Source organism: Bubalus bubalis, chromosome 2 (assembly GCF_019923935.1).
Source record: "Bubalus bubalis isolate 160015118507 breed Murrah chromosome 2, NDDB_SH_1, whole genome shotgun sequence".
NCBI classification, from domain to species: Eukaryota; Metazoa; Chordata; class Mammalia; order Artiodactyla; family Bovidae; genus Bubalus; species Bubalus bubalis.
The window spans coordinates 137,326,692-137,345,136 of NC_059158.1; the positions used below are offsets into that span (position 1 = coordinate 137,326,692).

Consider the following 18,445-nt stretch of genomic DNA (forward strand, 5'->3'; position numbering starts at 1 on the left):
ATAAATCCTTCTCCAAGGAATATACTCAAATGGCCAAAAATCACACAAAAAGATGTTCAACATCATGAGTCATAGAGAAAAGCAAATCAAAACCACAATGAAATACCATTTCATACCCACCAGAGTGGCTAAATTAAAAAAGCAATAAGAAGTGTTGGTGATGATAGAGAGAAATTGGAACCCTCAGACATTGCTGCTTAAAACGTAAAATGGTACATTCACTTTGGAAAACTGTTTGGCAGATCCTAAAATGATAAACATATAGAGTTGCCATATGACCCAGTAATTCCACTCCAAGGTGTGTATACTCAAGAGAATTGAAAACATATATCCACACAATATACATCAAGGCTGTATATTGTCACCCTGCTTATTTAACTGATATGCAGAGTACATCATGAGAAATGCTGGGCTGGATTAAACACAGGGTGGAATCAAGATTGCTGGGAGAAATGTCAATAACCTCAGATACGCAGATGACACCACCCTAAAGGTAGAAAGCGAAGAGGAACTAAAGAGCTTCTTGATGAGGGTGAAAGAGGAGAGTCAAAAAGCTGCTTAAAATTCAACATTCAAAAAACTAAGATCATGGCATCTGGTCCCACCAATTCACGGCCAATAGATGCGGAAAATATGGAAACAGTGAGAGACTTCATTTTCTTGGGCTCCAAAATCACTGCAGATGGTGACTGCAGCCATGAAATTAAAAGACACTTACTCCTTGAAAGAAAAGCTATGACAAATCTAGACAGCACATTAAAAAGCAGAGACATTACTTTGCCAACAAAGTCTACCAAGTCAAAGCTGTGGTTTTTCCAGTGGTCATGTATTTATGTGAGAGCTGGACCATAAACAAGGCTGAGCACTAAAGAACTTGCTTTTGAACTGTGGTGTTGGAGAAAACTTTTAAGAGTCTCTTGGACTACAAGGAGATCAAACCAATCAATCTGAAAGGAAATCAATTCTGAATATTCATTGGAAGGACTGATGCTAAAACTGAAGCTCCAATATTTTGGTCACCTGATACAAAGAGCCAACTTATTGGAAAAGACACTGATGCTGGGAAAGACTGAAGGTAAGAGGAGAAGGGGACGGCAGAAGATGAGATGGTTGGAATGGCATCATAAACTCAATAGATATGAATTTGAGCAAACTCCAGGAAATGGTGAAGGACAGCAAAGCCTGGCATACTGCAGTCCATGGAGTCACAAAGTGTCAGACATAACTGAACGACTGAACAACAACAACAACAATCCTCACAAAAACTTTTACACAAACGTTCATAGCAGAATTATTCATAATAGCCAAAACATCTCAAATACCCATCAACTGATAAATGGATAAACAAAATGTGGTATATCCATACAACACAATTTTTTTGGCCATATATAAGAAAAGCACGCTAACACATGCTACAATATGGATAAACTTTGAAAACATTGTGCTGTGTTAAAGATGCTAGTCTCAAAAGGCTACATATTATATAATTCTACTTTTATGAAATGTCCACAAGAGGCAAATCTAAACAGATGGAAACTGGAGAGATGGTTGCCAGGGGCTGGAGGCAGGTGAGATGAGGAGTGACTGCTAAGGATACTTGTCTTCTGAGAGTAACAGGTTCTGATATTCCAGGGCGGTGTTGATTGCACAACTTTGTAAATATACTAAAACCCACTACATGGTACAATTTAAAATGACAGATTTCACGGTATGTGAATTGTATCTCAAACAAAGCCATTATTTTTTTTAATCAGTGAGGAAAATGAATACCTCCAGAATGACTCTCCAAGGCAGAAAATAAACCATATTTTGTCTCATAATCATTACAGATCATTGACCTAGACTGTACTAAATGTAAGGATGATAATAATGTAAAGATAAATAACAAACACTACTAATCCTTAAGAAATTTAATTTTTAACAAGAAACATAATACATCTTTGAAAGAATATTTATTCTTACACCTATTTTTACTGTCAAAATATATAAAATGCTAATTTTAACATTATGAACTTTATTTGAAAACTCAATTCCAGCAAACTTAAAATATTAGCCACCACCCAAATTTAACAACCAAATATTAAAGATAAATTAACTCTAATTCTATCTCCAGTCACAGTTCTCTCCAGCACAATAAGTTCCAAATTATGGTCCAGTCTCCCAGATCTTTTGCACTGTGTGGTCCTAGGTTGGGGGTGCCAAGAAATTTCCATGACCTCATTTCTTCACCATTGTCCAAATCCCATGCTCACTTTTCCTTCAGATTTTATAGAACCTAACTTATATGCCTTTAGGCATCAGTTCAGTTCAGTCGCTCACTCGTGTCCAACTCTTTGCAACCCCATGGACTGCAGCACACCAGGCCTCCCTGTCCATCACCAACTCCCAGAGCTTGCTCAAACTCATGTCCATTGAGTCGGTGATGCCATCCTAACCATCTCAGCCTCTGTCGTCCCCTTCTCCTCCCGCCTTCAGTCTTTCCCAGCATCAGGGTCTTTTCCAATGAGTCAGCTCTTCACATCAGGTGGCCAAAGTATAGGAGTTTTAGCTTCAACATCAGTCCTTCCAATGAGTATTCAGGACTGATTTCCTTTAGGATGGACTGGTTAGATCTCCTTGCAGTCCAGGGGACTCTCAAGAGTCTTCTCCAACATCACGGTTCAAAAGCATCAATTTTTCGGTGCTCAGCTTTCTTTATAGTCCAACTCTCACAGCCACACATGACTATTAAAAAATTATAGGCTTGACCTTTGTTAGCAAAGTAATATCTCTATTTTTTAGTATGCTGTCTAGGTTGGTCATAACTTGCATCACTTTCCTCCAAACACCATTAGTTACTGAGGTTCTTCAGACCTGTATTTTATTGATAAACCAAGTCATCAAAGCAAGTACAACTCCCTTCTTTATGTCTTTTTATTTCTTTTACTTAATAAAGATCCAAAGTGGTCCTTACTAGAACCAAAATGCCTCTACCCATGTTTGGTGTCCTAAACTAAAAAGGTCAGATATTCACATCACCACATATGTTTTGTTGCTCTAGAAGAGGGGTTACAAAACAGATGCGGGCAGCATATGAATTTTGTTTGGCCTGAGCTGTTCTAAAAACATTTTAATTACCAACATATTACAGTCAAAGAGGTTTTGTATATACAAACTTAGATTTTTAGCTTTATTTGCTGAACACAAATTCCCATGTGGCAACAACTGGGTAAGCTGAGTAGTGACACCTCCTTCTCCTCTGATGAAGAATGCCTCTCCATTCCATAAGGTTTCCATGCACAGCACTTTAAGCCATTTCATTTGTGACCACCTGGCTCTGGAGCAGTGGGAGGGGGAGAACAGAACTGAAGTCCAGAGAGTTAGAAGTTGCTTCTAATCATAAAGGGAAGACCTCTTCCCTTACCTTTGGTTTCAGGTTTCATGCCCATGTTTCTCTACCTTTGCCAAACTCTCCAAGTTTCTCACTCCAAAATGCTTAAAGTTCCTGTAATTACCGTCACATCTAACATCTAAGAACCATTCTCATGTTTAAATTACCCTGGGGCATTCCTGCAGAGGCATTTTCTGGCCTGGCAAGAAGCAGTGTAATTCCAAGCCACACAACAGAAAACACTGAGGATCTCATCCACAGACCAATGAAATCGTCATTTCCAGACTCACATCTCTCTGAAGATAGATGCTCCTCTTACATTTCTGAAGTTTGTGTTAAAAATAAAATGCTTCTCAAACTTTACTGTGTATAGAACATATCTGAAGATCTTGCTAAAATGAAGATTCTGACTCAGTAGGCCTGGCTTCCGGGTGATGCTGATGTCACTGCACCGGCGTAGTCTGTAGCCTACACTCTGAATAGCAAGGAGTTAGAAGGCTTACAAAGGAAGAGGAGTTTTCTGAGATGGGAATTATCTCAATGAACCGACCTCCAAGACTTGACTTTCTGCCATTTTAGAACTACAAAAATGTTCATCTTTTAGTGTCTGTACCAATTTAATATCTGATTAATATAAATGACAGGTTTCCATAATGGTTCATGAAAAAAAACACATGGTCTCTTCAGCCATTAGCCATTGATTATCACATATGTATTCACTTTATGATCAATACTGGGCACTATACAGAGGTATCAGCCAAGTTCTTATATCTTCAAAGTACTTAAATCTAGTTGGCAAAAACACTAATAGCAAACAAAATAAGTAGTGCATTACTTAAAACAGCAGATGATTAAGATCTTTATTGCTATAAGACAGTGATTCCCAAGAGTGGAGCATATCAGCCTCTAGGGGGAAGATACTAAACACACTGTCCCCAGTCCCCTCCAGAGTAGGATACTCACTCTACTCCCAGTCTTACTCCCAATCACAACAAAGGAAGCTGCATTTACTTCTAGAAATGCCATATTCGTCATAAGGGTAAGATGGGGTGGGGAGGAAGAAATGATGCAAAACACAATTTTTTAATGACACACAGAAAATCAGGTAGAATTGGTGGGTGTTCCAGATGGGAAGTACTTCCTGTGGTAAAAGTACTGAGGTGGAGATGAGCCAGGGCATGTATGGAATGGAAAGAAGACCTGCCTAACTGAAGCAGACGAGAGTGCCCCACCCGCCACCACCCCATTCTAGGTGGAGCAAGTATGAAAACTGTCTGTAAGAACTTGATGACCACCTATTAACAACATTAAAGAGATACGTATTCGGAAGAAGTCTGAACTCATTTGCCTTTCAGGTCCTTTCCAATTTTTTCTCAACCAGAGAACAAAATCCCAATTTTCCTCTAACACGTAATTCTAACCTGCATCATGGCCCTTGCCTGATGTTGAACAAGAGAAATGAGTGAAGAGAATGTGGAAGAGATGGTGTATAAATTTAAGAAAAAGAGATCCTAAGTCATGGCATCGGGTTAAATTCCATGGCTGTTCTACATTCCTGGTTCTTTGAGACGTCTCTCGTAGGTCTTAAACTCAGCCGTCGATCAGTCAGTCATCTGTACAACTCTTCTCCAAACCCTGTCCAAATTATCCTCATCCCTCTCACATAGACAAGTGATGAATTACACTCCAGGTCTTGCCTGCCCACCCCATGGAAAAGAAGTCTCACTTACACTTCCTTCTCTAGCCAGCTCCTCCTCTACAAAGCACTTAAGACACTTCCAACTATGGTTTTTTTTTTCCATTTTCTACTTATGAAATATTTCAAAAATACATTCAGAAGACCGTAAAGTTCAGAAGTTAACATAAAAGTAGCCCAAATACCACCACCCTAAGGTAAAAATTTTTACCTTTACAATGTCTGCCACATTTGCGTTGCAATTACATAGTCCCTTGTTTATTCATATCTCTGTTGCTATTGCCTATTTCCTAACTCGATTCTCTGTCTTATCTGGTCAGGGCCATGTCTGAATATTGACCTCTTTTAACCTATCCCTCAGAAGGCAGCCTGGTACATACATATAAGGCTCTCAATGTTTATTCAATGAATAATGCATGAATGACTTCTGTCCTAGAATGAAATAATGGCCATCACTATAGAAGAGTTATCAGACAAAAGACAATGACTCCATCTTTATTAAAATCCAAATAAATAAAGAAAAGAATCGCTTTTTTTTTTGGCCTTGCCACAAGGCTTACAGGATCTCAGTTCCCCAACCAGGGACTGAACTCCAGCCAAGGCAGTGAAAGCCTGGAACCCTAACCACTAGGCCATCAGGGAACTCCCTGGGAAACAGATCTTTACTTAAGGAAGAGGGTTCAAATTTAAGTGTGTGCTATAACTGGATATTCCATATTAGAGTGGGTTAGCTGAACAAGGAATAGAACTGCCCTAGAGCCCTGATCCCTCTTGCCCTAGACAGCACACATATCTGCCCAAAGACATGGAAAGAACATAAGCCCTCAAAGCATTTCCAAGTTTCAAGATGCCAACTCAACAGCTTAAAGTGGGAAAGAACAAAAGAGACAGAGGTAGAGGAGAAGAGAGGGGAGATGACAGGAGGGTTGGGAAGAGGCAGGGAGGGAGGAGGGGAGAAATGAGAGGAGTCCTATGCAAAGAATCCTAGAACACTAGAGAACATTAATTTTTTTTCTAGGTTACATCAGGGGCAATACAAATCCTGTTCTAAAAACAAAGTCAAGTACCAAGTCCATCTGTCTGAAATGAAGGCAAGCCTAAGGCAAAAGTATAAGAAAGGTCAAGTGCAATTGTCAGACTTCACCTCCTTTACCTGCCCTCCTGGCCATCCAGCATCTTAACAAAATCCTTAAAGCCTGGGTTCCTCCCACTGTGGTTCTCTACATGCTCTCAAACGTTATATAAATATACACTTGTATTCTCACCCCATCAACTTTATTGGATCTAAGTTCTATTTCTTTGTGCTCTTATTCTTCCAATAGGTCACCGAAAGATAATATGCTTCTGATTTAAAGGACTGCCCATTACTGAAAATATTACTTTCTTAACTCTTTACAGCCAATGTGAACCTCTAACTCTTTCTAATGAAAAAAATGTCTTAGTCCCTATGATTGTAGCAGATTGTTTTGTTAGCAATTCTCCCTTTTCTCCCTCTCCCTGACATGGTTCCATGTGGGCAGAGTATAGTACTGAGGCTTGACACTTGATATAAGAGAAATCATTTCTAATTGTGATGTCATAAAGAAACATCTTTCTTGCTCTGCAGATATCTTACAGCACAGGTAAAATACCTTATGAGCACCTTCCCCCTATACAGCCAGAGTACATTAGTACAGAGAAGCAGCTTTATACTCCTTGTCCATCACTTTGCACAGCACACACAGATACACATGGGCCATAATTTACCCAGTTTTCACTTTCTTTCAGTAGTTCCTCAAGATCAGAAGGTGCTACATCTTCACTGTGAATGGAAGAACATGTAGATTGGCTTCTAGGTACAACTTCTTTTCTTCATGAAGTCACAACCTTCTTATCTGTACATGAACCTAATGCTCTGTCAGTTCTGCTTCCTGAGGACTTTTCCTGTCTCATATATAATGGTTAACCAAAAGAAAAATCTCTTCCTCTATACCACGAGTTTTCAGTGATAAATGAACAAAGCATCACCAAGTGCTCCTCCCTGAACAAATGCCAAAAGCTGATTCATTCTCTGCATGACATCGGTGGTTTCATCCAACCATAAAGTGAAATATCTGCTAGTGTGTACTTGATAGTAATCACTCTTCCACACTCTACTCCACTGATAATAGGCAACAGCCAACTGTGTCATTTGACAAAGGAATTCTGACAATAACTTCTGGTTTCTCTCTGCAGATAATGTTTGTCTTCAACTTTCCAACTGATTTTCCAAGTGTCTCTTCAATAAAATGACTTATACTTACTTTTGTTACAAGGATCACTTAATGATGCTACTAAAGTTTTAATCTCTTTCCTACTGTTAGAAGTTTAACACATTAATTTTGTAATGGAAAATATCATTGAGTTCTTGTCCTGGGAAACTTGAATGGTATAACAGAGAAGCCACTGTGCTTTGTTTGAAAATGACACCAAAACATCCATGGCTTCACAGAAAAAGTTTCACAACAGGCGATGACTGAGGACTAGGAGCAAATAGATGGCAAACCCAATAAAAAGCAGTTTTGAAATAGTCATCATCTTATTTCCTTTTGCTTTTTTTATAATTTTCCATTTCAGCTACAGTTTTGAAATCATTACTCTCACAAACTCCCTTGTTTTTACACATACAGATTCACATTTTATATTTCGAATGGGATTTAGTTCTCTAAGTATGTTTGTGACATTTTGAACTGTAGCATTTTCATTACTGTTTTCATCACTATTTTCACACTGCAGTGAACCCCTTTTGAGCCTCTGATCTATTTTTGCACAATGGAGATACAACTTAAGACCAGCAACAATAAACTATGCTATTTTAACAAGTAAACAATGAGCAAATGACATAAAAAGTATAATAACTAAGATGAAGTGCACCATGTATGAAATGCAAGTGATATTGACCACTGCAGTCTTCAGAGCACAAACACAATTAATAGCAGAATACCTTTTAAGAACATAATAGGATTTCTACTGGATTTATAGTCACTCTCACTTCTCAAGATGCTACATGCTCTGCTACCCCTACATCATCTTTCTGATTCACATTTCCATGTCCCCCCCATCACTCCACCCTCTTGTGTTGGTTTTCTCACTAATCTTTGGACACATCCAAACATATTCTCACCTTCACTCCTTCACACTGACTGTTCTCTCTGCCTGAAACACTCCCCTCTGATATCTGTGTGAGCAACTTCTTTCACTTCCTTTAAGTCTTTGCTGAAGGTTTCTTCATGAAGGCTACTCAACTAATTTATCTATTCTACTTTCTTCCAAAGCATTACCTCCTTCTATAATGCTATATAATTCACTTATTTATTTGGCTTATTGTGTATCTCCCACTCTCACCTCTTCACTCTCAATAAAATGAAAACTTCATAAGGGCAGGGATCTTTGTTTTATCCATTCAGCATCTAGATTCATGGAAGGTGCTCAATAAATAATATTAATAGTTGAATAAATAAATGAATGAGGGAGTAAGTAAAATTTTTTCATTGCTTTTCCTCTCTAGCCACCAATCTGTCTGTGGCTCTTACTTGAGAATTAAACAGAAAATGGAGAACCATCAGATGATTTAAGCAAGAGAACTGCACAAGGTCAGAAGATGACTTAAAGTTTGGAGAGGCTGGACTTCTTTTTTTTAAGTTTAAAAGTCAATCTATGAAAGAAATGATGAAAGTCACAATTTTCCAAATGACTAGGTCTTCTTAAGCAGTTAATTTCAATCCCATAATACACGTATCTATAAATATATGAGCAATGTCTGTGTATATACACATATACATATACAAATGCACACATTAAACATATGTTGAACAAATCTAGAAGGACATTCTTCTCTTATATGGGTATTCTTCATAGAAAAGCTAATGACTTAGGTAATAGTTAAGACAATCATCCAACATAACCTTCCTGACACAACAGTATAAACTGTTTGATACGGTGCCCCTTCCAGTTAGTACCTCTTTTTACTCTCAAGGGGCTTCCTTGGTAGCTCAGACGGTAAAGAGTCTGCCTGCAGTGAGGGAGACCCAGGTTCGATCCCTGGGTTGGGAAGATCCCCTGGAGAAGGAAATGGCAACCCCCTCTAGTATTCTTGCCTGGAAAATCCCATGGACGGAGGAATTTGGCAGGCTACGTCCATGGGGTCGCAAAGAGTCAGCAAAACTGGGCGACTTCACTTTTCACTTTACTCTCAAGAGTGTCCTTGTCTGAACAAAAATAACTATTCAGTCATCCCACTTATAAAGAAGATACATACATTTCTTCTTATTCAAGCATGCTGACCAAGCTTTTGAGGATTTCAATGGAGTGGGTGTGGAAAAAGTGACAGCCATAATTATTTGTAACACCTACTGGCCAGCACTGCATGAGAACTCTTTCAAACAGGCAATTCTTTAGCAAAGAAGCACAGCCATTACTGTAAAATTACATGCCACAAGCTCCATATATCTAGTGTTCAAACTCAAAGCCCCGTCAGGTCACCTGCACAATCTCCAGTCCTGTGAGAATGTTCATGTGGTGAGAGGGCACACCACATTCTTCTCTGCAAGCCCTTTGTCTGAAAAGCTGAGACCCAAACCCAAGACTCTTGTCAGAAGAGAGGGCAGAAAACAAAGGCTCTTCTATTATCCTCGTGGCCCAGAGGGCTTGGAAACTAGGAGAATGTGGAGTCAAGTCTTCACAACGACACATGTGTTTGGTCTCTCAGTGAATTCCAAGAACATGACCAAACACCAGATCTTGAAATTTGCATACGTGCTAAGTCATTTCAGTCATGCCAACTCTTTGTGATCCTATAGACTGTAGCCCACCAAGCTCCTCTATCCATGGGATTCTCCAGGCAAGTGGAATAGGTTGTTATGCCCCCCTCCAGGGGATCTTCCCAACTCAGGGATAGAAGCTGAGTCTCTTAAGTCTCTTGCATTGGCAGGTGGGTTCTTTACCACTAAAGCCACCTGGGACGCCCTTGAAACTTGCATTCCAATCTGCAAAAGCCATGAAGCCATTAGGTCTGCTAACAGGTTTTGTTGAAGCTGCTGTCCTGAATCATAGGGGTTGTCACAATTCGTGTCAGCCCTAGGTAAACAGGTGTTAATTCTCATTGTGCTCGAAGACAATAATAACATGGGCTTAGAGCCAAAGTAGAGACTTAATACCTCAAGCATAAAACTTTTATTTCTTGTATGTGTAAATAGATGACAAGCAACCAAATACCTCATTCTTTCATCTTCTTTATTATTTCTTTTTTTTCTTTAAGCATTTTTTTGGTTTATTTTTTTTTTACTTTTTTTATCTTTGCGTTTAACAAATTAAAGACTGAAATAAAGCCAGACTCAAAATCTGAAGTCAGAAGAGGGTGGTGAAGAAAATAGTGAAGATTCCTGAAAATCCAGGGTGACCATACAATTTATCATTCAAACCAGGGCACTTTTAAATGTGAAAGGGGATGCATTTGATGATTCAGAAAGGGCAATAGGAATAAACCAACTGAGAAGGTGTGGTCACACTTCTAATCTCTCATTCATTTTCCCACAGAAAGGCCATCCTGTGTGTAAGGAAGCAATTCTGCCTCTGCTGTGTCAACCAAATATACTTCAAATGCAGTCCTCTCTCTTTCAGGCCAGGCCTGCCTTTCCACAATGGAGCTGGAAAGGTTTTCACTCCACCCTGCATTCCCTATTTGTGTAAAACTGGTTCCATTTTTATTCAGGAAAGGAGGCAGTAACATACAAGAATGTGGATGCAGGCCAGGTGCCCAGCAAACCCCAGGCCTGGTACCTTGGATTTCTCATAAAGGAACACTTCACAAGAGAGGAAGCAACCTACTGAGAAGGTACACAGATACCAACCGCACATTTAACAATCCGAATTTGAATGTTAGACCCTTTTTTGATGCCAAGGCACATGCTGAAACTGGACAAAGCCCAAAAGCCACCTCTCCAGCAACACACATTCATCCAGAAGAAATAGCTAGGGTATCTGTCCTCAGCTACAGGTAACAAGCTTAGTTCCTTTGCCTTTTGCTGAAATCAGTGGTGCAGAAGGATTTGGAAAAAAGTAAGGAAATATATTTTTTCCCCGAGATCACAGTTTCCAGGCTAAACAGAGCCAATGCTTACTTTTACCCCATACTTCCTGTTTCAAAGGGTCAAACATTGCTCATGTTCTTCATAAAATTTAGTCCTGTAGCTAGTGACTGTGAATTTATTGGAATATTTTCCCTCACATGCATATAAAGGGCAGACCAATTTTGCAATCTAGCTGGAAATTTAAAAAAAAAAAAAAAAAAGAATACATTCTTAAATAAATGTGGTTATGTTATACATCAAAAAAAAAAAAAAAAAGAATCTATAATGATGGTAGGAGCAGAGATGCTCCAGATGGCTTATCATAAATGTTCAGAATGACTTTAACTTCTTCACAGACTCCACAGTCACTCAGAAAGATTCACTGCCCAAGGTTGTTCAATGCTGTGATAGAGCACACTGCTAAAGCAAAAATCTTAGGCTTTTGCTAAGTGTAGGGGACTGAGCAAAACACTGATGACCCAAAAGTCTTAGGCTGTTAAGTCTTATAAAAGTAGAGTACTACCCACAGCTGAGAATCTGGGGACAAACACTGGCAATCAGGAAACCACCTGTCATGGAGGTAGTAGAAGAAATTCCTTTTGAATTCATGCAGGTTGGACTAAAGTCCTTCCAGGTAGGGGACACTATAAGTCCAAGCGGCCATTTGTACTCAAGAACTACTGTTTTTCCCAGCAGTACAATAATCTTAAATTCAAAGACATTTTTGTTAATATAACTGTTTAAACTGCTTCACATAACAAAAATTGAGGCCAAAATGTGCCAAAGGAATAATCAAAACAAACAGCTCAATAATGGCTTTTTAAATGTTCAAAAAAAGAAACTCACTAGTCAAGCTGCTGGATGATATGGTTATAATGTCTTCTTTGGGAGATGAAAACTATGTCTTCCCCACTGTACCCCATCTCCCAACAGGGAAGTGGATAATTTTTGAAGAATACAATGACTCTTTATGCTGGGCTTCTCTTGTCTGCTGGGAATGCCATCTGTCTCCCACACTGTATAAACAATCCCTGCAGGAATCTTCTGAGGCCCAAACAGATTAGCAAACTCCAGATTTTCACACCATCAATAGCATCCCCATCCAGATTAGGGTTCTTGCTTTAATAACTCCAAGGATAAGCCTAACAACTGATCCTTTCTTGTTTATAGGTAATGTGAGTGTCATTTTGAAGATAACCTCTCAGAACATACAGCCATCTGTTGGGGGAGGGGGGGAGGGGTGCGGTGGAGCTCTCTCAAGGCAACAGAAGAAATGAGCCCTTGAGGGAATAGGAGAAATAGTAAAATGAAAATCATACTTATAAGACAATACGAAAACATGAAATTTCACTGGGTTCACTCTACTAATTACGTTTAAATCTTTTTCTTCCAAATTACAAACTATAGAAAACTATTTTTAAAAAAATAAGACAAGTTTCACACTTTGACAAAGGTATACGTGCAATAAGAATTCAGTTTGCTTGACTCCAAGACAGTGAAAGCAAAAAGCGTACTGGGAAGGCTAAGGGCCCCCAGAGAAGTTTGCCTAAGGTCCACCTCTACCCTCTACCTACAACGGTTGACGATGCCTGCCTTCTCCAAGTTCAACAGCGCTTGATCCCCTGTAACTGTGAGCTCTGTATTGTCTCCAAAGACTTCCAACTCTAAAAGAAACAAATGTGCCTGTAAAGATGTTCCTAAATTAATAATGATAATCAAAGGAAAACACCTGAGCTCTGCTAATAGAGAAAAACACAAGGCATGGAAGAGCCAGACCTCTGCAGTTGCACGTCCTCCAAAACGTCTACGTCTAAATCTGCAGCCCCAGTTTCCTCCAGGCCCCAAGCCGCGGCAGAAGATGTTCACAACACATTCCAAACCAAAAGGAAATGAAGCCTCTGCTCCCTCAAGAGATGCTCAGATAGACCCAAAAGTCTCAGCTCCCCGGAGAATCAAACCTTGAAACACGTCCTGGTGCCTCTCACCCGCGTCTCGGGGCAGCGGAAGCCGAAATGTCAAATGAATGACCGCGCCGGGGCGCAAGGGAGGAAAACAAAGCCACCTCCCGTCGTCCGGCTTGCGGAGCAAAGGCCGGGCGAGGGCCGTGCACTCACCTGGAGCTCCGCGCCTGCCGCCGCCGGCTGCGGGTGGGGATGGGGCCGCCGGGCGGCTAGGCGCCCCGGCAGATGCCAGGACCCGCGGCCCCAGCGCCCTCCGGCCGGTCCGCGCGCGCCACGGGAAAAGCAGGCGGCCGCGGGCGCCGCCGCGCGTCGCATGCAGCTCTCGGCTGCGGCGGCCGCTGCCACGGGACCGAAGGACCCTGCGCGGCCGTCTCCGACCCGGCAACCCGAGGCAGGGACGAGAGACGCAGCGCGGAGCCGAGCGCGCCCGGCGCGCCCCTCAGCGGCTCTTCCCGCCGCCCTCCGCAGCGGGCTGGGTCTCGGCTTGCCTTTGTGTTGGCATCCTCCTTCGCTCCCAACGACGCCCCGAGCTCCCCGGGCGGCTCCGCGCCACCGCCCACCCCCGGGTTACGCCGCGCCCCTCGCGCGGCCCGCCGATTCTGTCGAGTCAGCGGCGGCGGGGACGCGCGAAGCCATGTCTTCCGCCCGCGCTCGGGAGGGCACCCGGGGGTCCGGGCATCCCGGGGAGGTTCACCGCCGAGCTCCGCGGCCCGGGCGCGGCGCGTCCCGAAGCGGCCCAGCAGCGCCCAGCTCCCCGCCGCTCGCTCTCCAGGCGTCGCCCGCGAGCTGCGCGCCGGCCCGCCCGCGTGGCCCCCTCTCGCCGCTCCTGGCGGGCTCGCCCAGCCTCCCTCGTCCCGCCACCTTCCTCGGGCCCGGCGTGCCGGGTGCCCTTCCCTGCCCCGGCGCCCGGGCCCTCGGGGGCGAAGGGTGCAGGCCGCTCACCTCCGGCGGCGCCGGCGCCCCTCCCGCTGGACGCCTGGGCGACATGTGCCCGCACCTCCCTGCAGGGCGCTGGGCTGGGGGCTTCCTGCACGTCGTGGACCAGAGGGAGGGCAGCGGGAGGGGTGAGGGGAGAGGACGGGAGAGACTCCAGACCTTGTCCAGCTGGACGTTCCCGGGGAAGATGCGGGAGAGCGGGGCCGGTGCCGCCGGGAGAAGGACGAATCCCGAGGCTGCCGCGGAGCCTGAGCTGCTCTCCTTCTGCGACGCCGAAGGACATGAGGGTTCCGAGAGGCGCAGCGGAGGAAGAAGGAGACCCTCTGATATCAGGCAGGCTGGACTCTTCCGAAATGCCCCCGGAAGGCTGAATGGAGGAGTGTCATGCCTCGATTTCCCCAACCGCAAGGGCAAAACGGTAATACTCATGTCACCTACACGGGGTGTGGTCACGATTAAAAATGGATTGATGAAAGCGCTCCCAGCTACTTTGTCTGAAGAGGGCACTCAAATTAAAAATAACCGTATTGATACTTTAAGCTTTCTGTTTACTTTTTTTGCAGCGTCTTCATTGACTCAGTCCCACTTAGAGGAAAGGGTAAAAATGCGGAAATGTTAAGACTATTACCCCCATGCATGATATCTATCCAGATAAGGGAAAGATTTGCACGCTTTTACAGTTAAACTACAATCATGTGGAGGAAATCCCAAAACATTTTTTCCCAAAATAACAGATATCTTTATTGGGGGATTTTTGAGTGTGTACTTTCAGTATTATCCATTTCTTCCCCTTTTCTGATAACAGCTATTCATTTCCCTCCGCACCCCCCGCCCCCGGGGCCCAGGAGTCTTTGTAGTGGTTCCAGAATACTGACACCTCCCACCCTCACTCCCCAGAACTGGCCAGTCATCATATTCCAGACCATAGTGATTGGTTCTGCAATGGGCATATTGGTCCAAGAATTCAATCTGGAACTTTTGCTGAATCAGTTCAGAAAAAGAAGTCCTTCCAACTAGGATAACTAATGTAGAAGGATATAAGCCACCAAATGTAGATATAAGTACCACCAATGCATGTGGACAAAGTCAACTTTAAGGAAGGAAACCTGAGGGGGTGGGGATGATATCTTTCAAGAGTTAGGAGGCAAATATGTCTAAGTGAACTCTACCCCTGAAAGCAATAAATCCACCCCCCCCCCCCCATTTCCTCAAGGCAGTTTCAGTTGTGTTCTGTCCGGGGCCACAAAAAGCCCTGACTCATTGTTTTCTGGATCTACCCATCACACACACCGTTGCTGGGCTCCTCCAAAGAACTGATACCCCACACATACACCACAAAAGAAAAAAGTTCCTATTCTTGTACCTACTGGAAGAACAGGGATCCCAAAGGATCTCACATGATGTTCTCTTTGTATAACTTGCTCTATGCCCAGCAATCACATACCTGCAACCTTTAACGTCCTGTATTAATTAACCACCATCTTACAATCTAACTTTAAACAAAAAAGCATAAAAAGAGCTAAAATGGATCATTTTTGCTGCCCTTAGGTTTAAAAAAAAAAGCCAAAACGTTTTTCTTTGACCTTAAAAGCAGTCCCATCTATCTTTAAAACTCTTTATATATCAGGCATTAAACCTGAGGCTGAGGCTTCAAATAGAATTAATAGCAAAGTCATCCTAAAATTTCAGATTTGCAAAAGTGTGTAAAGGCTAGCTTCTTTCATACTGCACTCCCTATCCTTGTCACCAGCCCCAAACTGGGGTCTCCCCTTCAGAGGATTTCTGACTGGTTCTCATTTAGCCTCTTCTTGAGCTCATTTTTTCACAAGTTGGGCAATTCTGTGTTGAAATTGGCCTAACATTAGATAGTGATTCCTTATATTGAGTTGAAATACTTCTTTCACCTCAACAAAACTACAAGGACTAAAGACAGACTCGGAAACCACTTGAATTATCTATTCCAAGATTTTTACATGACCCCTAGCTGCCACAGCTGCTTATCATAAGGCAAGGTGTCCTGACTCTTCACCATCCTCCGTTACCTCCTTTCAGTGAATGTACTCAGGTTTGAGCACTCCTTCTGAAGCATAGCGTTCAAATCTAAACCTGAAGGCAGATCCCAGGAAACAAACTTGGAGCCTCTTCCAGCACAAGAGGGGTTCTAGAAGTATGTTCACTTGCTATTATGTTTCTGTCAGTTCCAAATATAAAATATTTTTATCTCAAAAGATTGCTGTCTTTTTATTCTAACTTCCCTTCAGACATAATTTTCCTTGCATCCAACAGCATTGAAGTGATTACAAGCATTTTGGGAATCTGGCTAAGGGGAAAAGTGAAAGCGAAAGTCGTTCAGTTGTGTCTAACTCTTTGTGAACCCCACAGACTGGTCCATGGAATTCTCCAGGCCAGAATACTGGAGTGGGTAGCCTTTCTCTTCTCCAGGGGATCTTCCCAACCCAGGGATCAAACCCAGGTCTCCCACATTGCAGATGGATTCTTTACCAGCTGAGCCACAGGGAAGTCCAAGAGTACTAGAGTGAGTAGCCTATCCCTTCTCCAGGAGATCTTCCCCACACAGGAATCAAACTGGTATTTCCTGCGTTGCAGGTGGATTCTTTACCAACTGAGCTATCAGGGAAGCCCCCTGGCTAAGGGGAAGTTGAGTTAATTAACTGGAATAAGTTTATGTGGTTCATAGGTATTACAACCCATTGTAACAGTAACATCTATTCCGGCTGTTTGAAGGCCTACCATCACCTGGGTCACTTGATATTGTGACACAAAGGTGGATGGACAGAAACCAATCAGCAAATGGATGCTTTGCGACCCAGCACAGAAGCGTGCAGTTGATGGAGTAGATGATGTTTGAAATGTATGGATCCAGAACTAGAATTGAAAAATCTTCCCCCATCTTATTCTGTATATGTTAAACAAATTTGATAGAGATTTTCCCAAATTTGTTCACTGTCTTAAAAATGAATGTGACTTTCCCAATAATGAGTTGTTGACTGTAAAGAAACTCTTCTAAACTACCAATAATAAAAAATAAATTTCAATCAACTCTGCTAGTCAAAAGACTGAGCTATCTTTTAAGTCTATAGAACAAAATGTGACAAAATCATTTTCATATGAAGAAAAAAAAGACTATACAGTCAAGATATGTAGGATAAAGTATTGTACAGGTATGCTAGGCAATTAATTTAAAACATGATATTTTTCTGAATTTGGTGATGTCTGTTGCTTGTAACTTTTTTAGTTTGTAATTTGTTGTGATTTTTATTCTGAATAAATATTTTTTGAAACTTCTTTCATACTGGTGGGTTTTGTTTTGTTTTTTTCTTAAAAAAGCCTTTGGAATGTGTAATCTTCAGACTTCACAAAATGTGGATCTATCCCCTAATGAACCTGGTACTCTGAATGTAGTCTAATCAATGTAGCATTCAGGGAGTGGGAGCTTCCAATAGAAGAAATAACAAATTAAGCACAAAAATAGCTGAGACAGCCATTACTGTCCTATTTTATCTATCAACCATTATAGAAGTATGAAGGACTGATTACAACTAGGGAATTTAGGGCATGACTGAAAAACGTCCATTTGAATGAAAAAAAAAAGCTTTCTTAAATGTATTACAATTTTTCTGTCTTTTTAAAAAAGTTTTTGTCTTTTTAAAGTAAGTATTAATATACCAAACCAAATTGAGTCATCATAGTGGCTGTGATTTATTTACTATGCTATGATTCAGTGATACCCTTCAGACCTATGTAGGTATAGATGTTTTTGCCTCTGTACTGAATAGCCTTAGGCTACTATAGTTTTTATTGTTGTTGTAGTTTAAAGGTAACTTTTTCCTTTGAACCCCATGTTTTTTCTACTTACCACCTTTTCTTTTCTTGATAATCTTTCTTATCTCATTTTAAGTTCCTGTTTATGGTCTGGTATGGCATGGCAAATCCCATGGATTGGAGGAGCCTGGTGGGCTGCAGTCCATGGGGTCGCACAGAGTCGGACACAACTGAGCGACTTCACTTTCACTTTTCACTTGCATGCATTGGAGAAGGAAATGGCAGCCCACTCCAGTGTTCTTGCCTGGAGAATCCCAGGGACGGGGGAGCCTGGTGGGCTGCCGTCTCTGGAGTCGCACAGAGTCAGACACAACTGAAGCAACTTAGCAGCATGGCGTTGATAGCTATATAAACATTCTTTTTTATTTTAAATTGATTTTTTTTATTGAAGGATAATTGCTTCACAGAGTGTGTTGGTTTCTGCCATACATCGACATGAACCAGCCATAGGTTTACCCATGTACCTGCCCATGTGAACATCCCTCCCGCCTCCCTCCCCATCCCACCCTTCTAGGTTGTTACCAAGCCCCAATCTGAGTTCCCTGAGTCATAC

At 42.1% G+C, this 18,445-nt stretch overlaps 1 protein-coding gene across 3 annotated transcripts in view; it reads right to left on the reverse strand.

Annotated features, from left to right (window-relative positions):
• The window catches only part of HECW2 (HECT, C2 and WW domain containing E3 ubiquitin protein ligase 2), a 434,970-nt gene extending 420,650 nt beyond the window's left edge, over positions 1–14,320 (reverse strand). The window contains exon 1 of one of the 3 annotated variants that reach the window (XM_006078135.4): positions 14,209–14,320. The gene's annotated coding sequence lies outside the window, so the exon portion shown is untranslated. Of the gene's footprint in view, positions 1–13,266; positions 13,387–14,055; positions 14,156–14,208 lie in introns of those variants that run through there. The other 2 variants (XM_044936746.2, XM_025277874.3) reach the window with 2 other exon arrangements.
• Between the last annotated feature and the right edge of the window lie 4,125 nt (positions 14,321–18,445).